Source organism: Pteropus vampyrus, unplaced genomic scaffold (genome assembly GCF_000151845.1).
Source record: "Pteropus vampyrus isolate Shadow unplaced genomic scaffold, Pvam_2.0 Scaffold226, whole genome shotgun sequence".
NCBI classification, from domain to species: domain Eukaryota; kingdom Metazoa; phylum Chordata; class Mammalia; order Chiroptera; family Pteropodidae; genus Pteropus; species Pteropus vampyrus.
In genome coordinates, this window is record NW_011889007.1 from 1,730,092 (window position 1) to 1,737,845 (window position 7,754).

The following is a 7,754-nucleotide window of genomic DNA, read 5'->3' on the forward strand; positions in this document are numbered from 1 at the left end:
GACTTCCTGGTGTATAGGAAACATTTATTTCCTCTTTTATTATGAATTCAAATTTATTGTAGGATTACACCAAGCAAAATAAGATACACAAAGGAGTAACTATATATGATTCTATTGGTATGAATTTCAAAAACAGGCAAAAAGTAATCCGTGATAGGGAAAAAATCAGAACAGTGGTTGAAGATAAGCTCAGGTTGTGGGTGTGGAGTGAGGTAAGAGCAGAAACTTTATGGAGTGAGGAGAATGTTCTATGTTTTGAAAGGAGTACAGGTTACATACTCCAAACGACTCTCACAACCTGGCGGCCCTTAAGGGCCCCAGCGACCATGGGGAATCCAAGTGTCCCAGCAGCACTCTAGTGTCCCTGGAAGACCCCAGTATCCGTGGTGGATCTAAGAGTCCCTGGTATCCATGGTGTACCCGGGTATCTTTGGAGGCCCCCATTGTCCCTGGTGTTTCCAAGTGTTTCTAAAGGACTCAAGTTTTCGCACTTGGCTTATAGGATGCATTTGGAGCACCATACCGAAATGAAAGCCTGCGGAACAGGTGTAGCTCACTTCCAAGCCTTGGCCGCAAGCATTATTGGTCAGAGTGATCTCACTTTCTGACTAAGCACACTTGGGGACCCAGATTTAGGACCCAATCAGTGTGTCAGTGCCTCGTCTAAAATGTCTATGGGATACGGCCTTCACCTTCCACATACATTCCACAACACATTTACTGTCATTACAAGTACAAAGATTAAAGCAACTCCGCAACAGAAAGATTTATTATTGCATTCGACAAAGATACTACATGCAATACACTGTGGCTTTCAGTTTCCCTTGGCAAAGGAACACTGTGCCGGACAAGTTTTAAAGAGCCACCTTGATAAATGACAAGCAAGCTGCCACTGGTTTAGGACTTGCTCATGCAATGGGTACAGAAGGTCAGTTCAAAGACCGTGGATCTCTAAAATATGTTTCCAATCAGCTCATTCGATACTGAAAACAAGTCATATCATCAACAGAGCTACACTCAGAACAAAATGCATTTGAATTTCAATGCAGTCAGGAACACTGAGAAAAAGAGTGTGCTCAAATCAAAAATAACATGAAGTACAGGAAAGAGTGCTAATCACTTCCTATGTATGAGTCAGAGTGAGGCTTTAGACGTCACAGTGAACACCAATACTAGCATACAATATTTTCCTGGACATCCGTATTCCAGGACATAGGCATTCAAAAATATGTTTCCTTTCCACTTGCTGTGGGTGCTCTCTAGTGCAAATAGTTTTCCCGTCCATGTTCATGACATCAAAAGTTATTATCGCAATGGTTTAAGGTCTCTTCGGTATATATGCTCCCTTCCAAATCCCTTCCAAATCATGGCAGCCTGAACCTGCTTCGTACGAATTTCCAACATGAAAACTTCCAGTTTTCCCTAATTGCTTTCACAGTTTACAGATGTTGGAAGAGTCCCAGATTGCAGATGTCAAGTCGCCTCTTATTACAATACTGCAGGCAATTCAAATGATCTATTAATCACTTGGCTTACAAAAGCGTTTGGAGCACCACATGGAAACAGAAGCTTGCAGAATGGCAGTTGCTCCATTCAATGCCATTTTCTCAAGCATTATTCTTAAGAGTGATGTAACTTCCTGATTAAGCACACTTGGATCCAAGCGTTAAGACTCCACCAGTGTGTCAGTGCCACTTCTGAAACGTCTTTGGAGAAGGCCTTCAAATTAAATATGCATTCCACAAAAGGTTTACTGTTCATTTATGGAAGGGTGTTGCTGAAGACATAGATTATAGCACCTCCTTGCCAGAAAGATTTCTCATTGCATTCGACAATGACATCATATGCAAGGCACCGTGGCTTTCCTTTCTCCTCGGCAAATGAACATTGTACAGGACAGCTGTTACGGAGCCGCTTCTACAAATGACAAGAAAGCAGCCACTGAAGTAGTACTTGCTCATGATCTGGGCAGATGGTAAGTTCAAGTCCATGGATCTCTAAAGAGTGTTTCCAACCAGCTCTTTGGTACTGAAAACACGTTGCATCATAAACAGAGCTGCAATCATGAGACTTTGGGTTTGAATTTCACCCCAGTCAAGAACACTGAGGCAGAGTTGATCAAATCAAAAATGTATTACACGAATTATAGGTGAGAACTGTAATCACTTCCTATATATTGTTCGAGTGCCACATCAGACTTCACAGCCGACACCAATACTAACACGGAATCGTTTACTGGAATTTTGGATTCTAGAATGATGGTATTAAAAACCTGTTCCCTTTGCATGTGCTGCGGTCCATCTCTAAAGTGTATAGATTTCCTATCCCCTTTACATGACAACAAATGAACCACTGTTTTAAAACTCTATACCACATTGATTATTGCAATGGTTGAGGTCTCTTCAGCATATGCCCTCCCTTCCAAAACACGGCAGCCTGATCCCGCTTCGTAAGAAATTCTTACGTGAAAACTGTCAGTTTTCTCTAATTCCTTTCACAATTTACAGATGTTGGAAGAGTCCCAGACTGCTTCACAAATGGCAGATGTCAAGTATCCTCTTAGAACAATACTGTAGGCAATTCAAATGATCTATGTATCTCTTGCCATATAGGACGTGTTTTGAGCACCATATGGAAACAAAAGCTTGCAGAATGGAAGTGGCTGAATTCAAATGTGTTGCCTCAAGCATTATTCATCAGAGTGATATAACTTTATGATTAAGCACACTTGGATCCCAGCTTTAATGCTCCACCAGTGTGTAAGTGCCTCATCTGAAACGTCTTCGAGAAACAGCTTTCAACTTCCATATGCATTCCACAGCACATTTACTGTTTATTTATGGAAAGGTGTTGCTCAGGAGACAGATCACGAGCACCTCCTCACTAGAAAGATTTCTCATCGCATTCGACAATGACACAAGACACTGTGGCTTTTCATTCTCCTCGAAAAAGGAACACTGTATAGGACATCTCTTACAGAGCTGCTTCTATAAACGACAAGCAAGCTGCCACTGCAGTAGTACCTACTCATGTAGTCTGTGCAGATGGTAAGTTCAAGATCGTGGATCTCTCAAGAGTATTTCCAACTGGCTCTTTGGTCCTGAAAACACGTTGCTTCATAAAAAGTGCTACAATTGTGAGAGATTGGGGTTAAATTTCACTTCGGTCAAGAACACGGAGGCAAAGAGATTGCAAAAATGTATTATATGAATTACAGGTAAAAATTTTAATCACTTCCTATTTACTGTTTTAGTGCCGCATCAGACTTCACAGCCTACATCGATATACTAAAACTGAATTGTTTACTGGACTTCTGGATTACAGAACACAGGTATTCAAAAACATGTTTCCGTTGCATGTGTTGTGGACTGGTTCTAAAGGATATAGTTTTCCTATTCCCTCTTCATGAAAACAAATGACACTGTTCATGGCGATGGTTTGAGGTCTCTTCCGAATATACGCTCCCTTCCAAAACATGGCAGCCTAATACTGCTTCTTATGAAATTCCAACATTAAAACTGCCAGTTTTTCCTAATAGCTTTCACACTTTATAGATGTTGGAAGAGTCCTAAATTGCTTCACAAACTGCAGATGTGGAATCATCTTTTAGAACAATACTGCAGGTAATTGAAATTCGCTATTATCACTTTTCATATAGTATGCCTTTTTAGCATCAAGTGGAAATAGAAACTTGCAGAATGGAAGTGGCTCAATTTAAAGCCATTGCCTCAAGCATTATTCATCTGAGTTATCTGAGTTCCTTATTAAGCCCAGTTGGATTCCAGCTTTAAGGCTCCAGCAGTGTTTCCGTGTCACATCTGAAATAGTTTTGGGATAAGGTCTTCAATTTTCATATGTATTTCTAAGCACATTTACTGTTTATTTAGGGAATTTGTTTAAATGCCTGTTCATTACTCAGTGCTTTTGAGGATTAGAGAGCAGGGCAGTGCCACAGCCCTTTTGGATTCTATGTCTGCCTTTTCAAAGGTGCTTACCTTTGAAAGTTTATCTTGCCCTAGGTCTTAAAGTTATGGCTTCCATCGCAGCTGCTCACACACACCTTCATTTTAGGAATTTCCGTGACACTTACATTATTGGTTATACTCCCTATAACTTCAGAGACTTTGCCTTTCCTGCCAGGAAGCTTGATCTTCCAGATCATGCAAGAAAGGGTTAGAGGCAGCCAGTTGGTGCAACCAACAGCCTTAGGTAGATGTCCTACCTCTTGGGTTCCTTGTGCCAAACATTTCAGTCTTTGTTGTGGTGGATGTCAACTGCCATGATGGCCTGATTTTTTCAAATTTGCTGTACAGAAGATACTGGCAAGTAATAGTCAGTTATGAAAAACAGGAACTTACAACCAATTATACTCTATCCAGCAAGGCCATCAATTAAAATAGAAGGTGAAATATAGGTCTTCCTAGACTGGAAAAAGCTAAAAAATGCGTCACCAACAAACCAGTATTACTAGAAATGTTAAGGTAACTTATTAAAAAAAAAAAGAGGGGGAACCCATAAATATGAATAATAAAATGGCAGTAGCTATATACCTATTAATAATCACTTTAAATGTAAACGGATTAAATGCTCCAATCAAAAGACAGCTAAATAAATATGAAAACAAGACCCATGACTATACTGTCTATAAGAGACCTACTTCAGATCAACTGACACAGTCTGAAAGTAAAGGGACAGAAAAAGATATTTCCCTCAAATGGCAATAAGAAAAAGCTGGGGTACCAATACTTCTATCAGACAAAATAGACTTTAAAACAAAGGTTAAAATAACATTAAAGAAAGGCATAACAACAAGAGGGATCAATATAGGAAGAGAATATAACCTTTGCCAACATATATACACCCAATATAGAAGTATAGAAGTGCATACATACATACATACATACATACATACATACATACATACATACAGCACTTATTGACCAACGTAAAAGTAGAGATCAACAGTAATACACTCATAGTATAAGACTTTAATATCCCATTGACACCAAAGGACAGATCATTTAGGCAGAAATTCGATAAGAAATCAATAGCCTTAAATGAAACACTGTATAAAATGAACTTAATTGATATTTTCAGTGTTTCACCCCAAAGCAGCAAAATATACATTTTTCTCAAGTGCATGTGGAACATTTTCCAGGATAGATCAAATGTTAGGCCACAAAATGAGTGATATAAAACAAGAAATGAACTACAAAAAAAAAAAAAACCCTGAAAAATACACAAATCATGGAGATAAACAATAAGCTATTAAACAATGAATGGGTTTATAATGAGATTAAGAAAGAAATCAAAAGATACCTAGAGATAAATAAAAACGACAAAATCTTGGGACACCGAGAAAGCAGTCCTAAGAGGGATATTCATACAATACAGGCATATCTCAAGAAACAAGAAAAATTTCAAATAAAGAATGTAACCTTACTTAAAAGAATGGTGTAAGTATTGCTTCCCCACCTTTTTTTTTTTGTTTTTGTTTCCATTTTCATGAATCATCTTTTTCATCCTTTTATTTTCAGTCTGTGTGTCTTTCAATCTGAAGTGGGTCTCCTGCAGGCAGCACATGTAAGGGTCTTGTTTTCTTATCCATTCAGCCACTCTGTCTGCTAATTGGAACATTTAATCTAGTTACATTTAAAGTAGTTGTTGCTAGATATGTAGTTATAGCCTTTTTATTATTTATATTTTTATTTATTTTTCTTCTTTTTGTTAAAGAAGTCCCTTTAACATTTCTTGTAATTCTGGCTTGGTGATAATTAACTCCTTTAGTTTTTTCTTGTTTGAGAAGCTCTTCATCTGACCTTTGATTTTAATCGATGGCTTTGCTGCATTGAGTACTCTTGGTTATAGGACTTTGCTTTTCATTACTTTGACTACTTCATGCCATTCCTTTCCTTACTGCAATTTATGTTGAGAAATCAGCTGACAGTCTTATGGGAGTTCCCTTGTAAATAACAACTGCTTTTCTCTTGCTGCTTTTAAGATTCTCTTTTTGTCTTTAGCTTTTAAGATTCTTTGTCTTTAACCATTGACATTTTAATGATGATGTATCTTGGCATGGACCTCTTTGGGTTCATCTTGTTTTGGACTCTCCGAGTGTCCTGAGCTTATATGTCTATTTTTTTTTCCCACCAGGTTAGGGAAGTTTTCAGTCATTATTTCTTGAAATAGGCTTTCAATTTTTTGCTCTTGCTTTTTTTCCTTCTGGTACTCCTATGATACAAATGTTGGTAAACTTGAGGTCCCAGAGATCTCTTAAATGATCCTCATTTTTTTGGAGTTTTTTTCTTGTTGCCGATTGAACATTTTCTGCTACTTTATCTTTGAAATCACTGATTCGATCCTCTGCTTCATTTAACTTACTGTTATTTCCTCTTAAGCTATTTTTCATTTCAATTGTCGTATTCTTCTTTTCTGACTGCTTCTTTTTTGTTTTCTATCTTCATTTTTATGTTTTCTATCTCTGTTGAAGTTCTCACTGAGTTTATTTACTCTTCCCCTAAGTTAATTGAGCATCCCTATAACAAGTGATTTGAACTCTGTATTGTTTAGATTGCATGTCTCCATTTCATTTAGCTTTTTTTCTGGTGCTTTGTTCTGTTCTTTCATTTGGAACATACTTGTTTTTGTCTCCAAATTTTAGCTGCCTACTTGTGTTTGTTTCTAAGTATTAGGTATGGCTGTTATGTTTCCCAGTCTTAGTAGAGTGACCTTGTGTAGTAGATTTGCTGTGGGTTCAATGGCACAGTCTCCCTGGTCACCTGAGCCAGATGCTCCAGGTATGTTCCTTTTATGAGGGGATTGTGCTCACTTGTAGTTGAGCCTTGGTTGCTGTTTGCTCATCAGTGGATAGAATTGATCTTAAGGCTGACTGGTTGTGATGACTGGCCATGACCGGTGGAAGAGCTGTGGTGCAGGGTTCTGCTTTAGCGGGGCTCTGCTTCCTGTCATGTCTGCCATTTGAGTGTGTTGTCCTCAGATATGACCCCAGGTTCAGACCAAAGCTAGTTACTGGCTGTGCAGGCGGATCCTCCTAAGAGGGACCCTGACCCAGGCCAAGATCAGCTGCAGCCTGTGCCCTGCCCAGGGCCACCTGGCATGAGCCACTAAGCAATCCACTGATGGCTCCCATTCATGCTGGACTTGTAAGTGCCTCAAGAAACCAAGCCACAAAACGAGACTGGCTACAATTAGTGCCAGGTTTGGGGCTGCTCAGCAAGTGGTCCAGAACATGTCGAGACCAGATACTGCTTATTTAATTTTTATGAACCTTTTAGAGATATTAAGAAATTCTGCAGCATGAGTTAAGACAGGCCATTTGTATGGAAAATCCACTGAAAGCAGCTTGAGTGGTCTGGCAAGTTGAGAGGGGCAGGGTCTTGGGGAATCAGCAGGGCTGGGTGACCAACGTTAGCTACATTGGAGATTCAAATATGGCGGCCATGTGATTCAGCAAGCTGAGCAGGGGAGGACTCAATATAGGAAGCATGGCCTCTGCTAGAACTTCTGTGTGGGAGAAAGCTGCCCCTCCCCCCAGCCCTTGTCCTGAAGCCAGACAACTCAGTTCCTCCTTGTATGTCCCTAGTATTTTTCACGTCACCACCCAGCACTGGAGCTCAGAGCCAGTGAGTCCATCAGCGAGTAAGGCCATAATCAAATAATTATCATCAACTAATTTTACTGCAAACAAATGAATGACACACATATTCTTCAGAAAAAATTAATTTTAGTGTAGA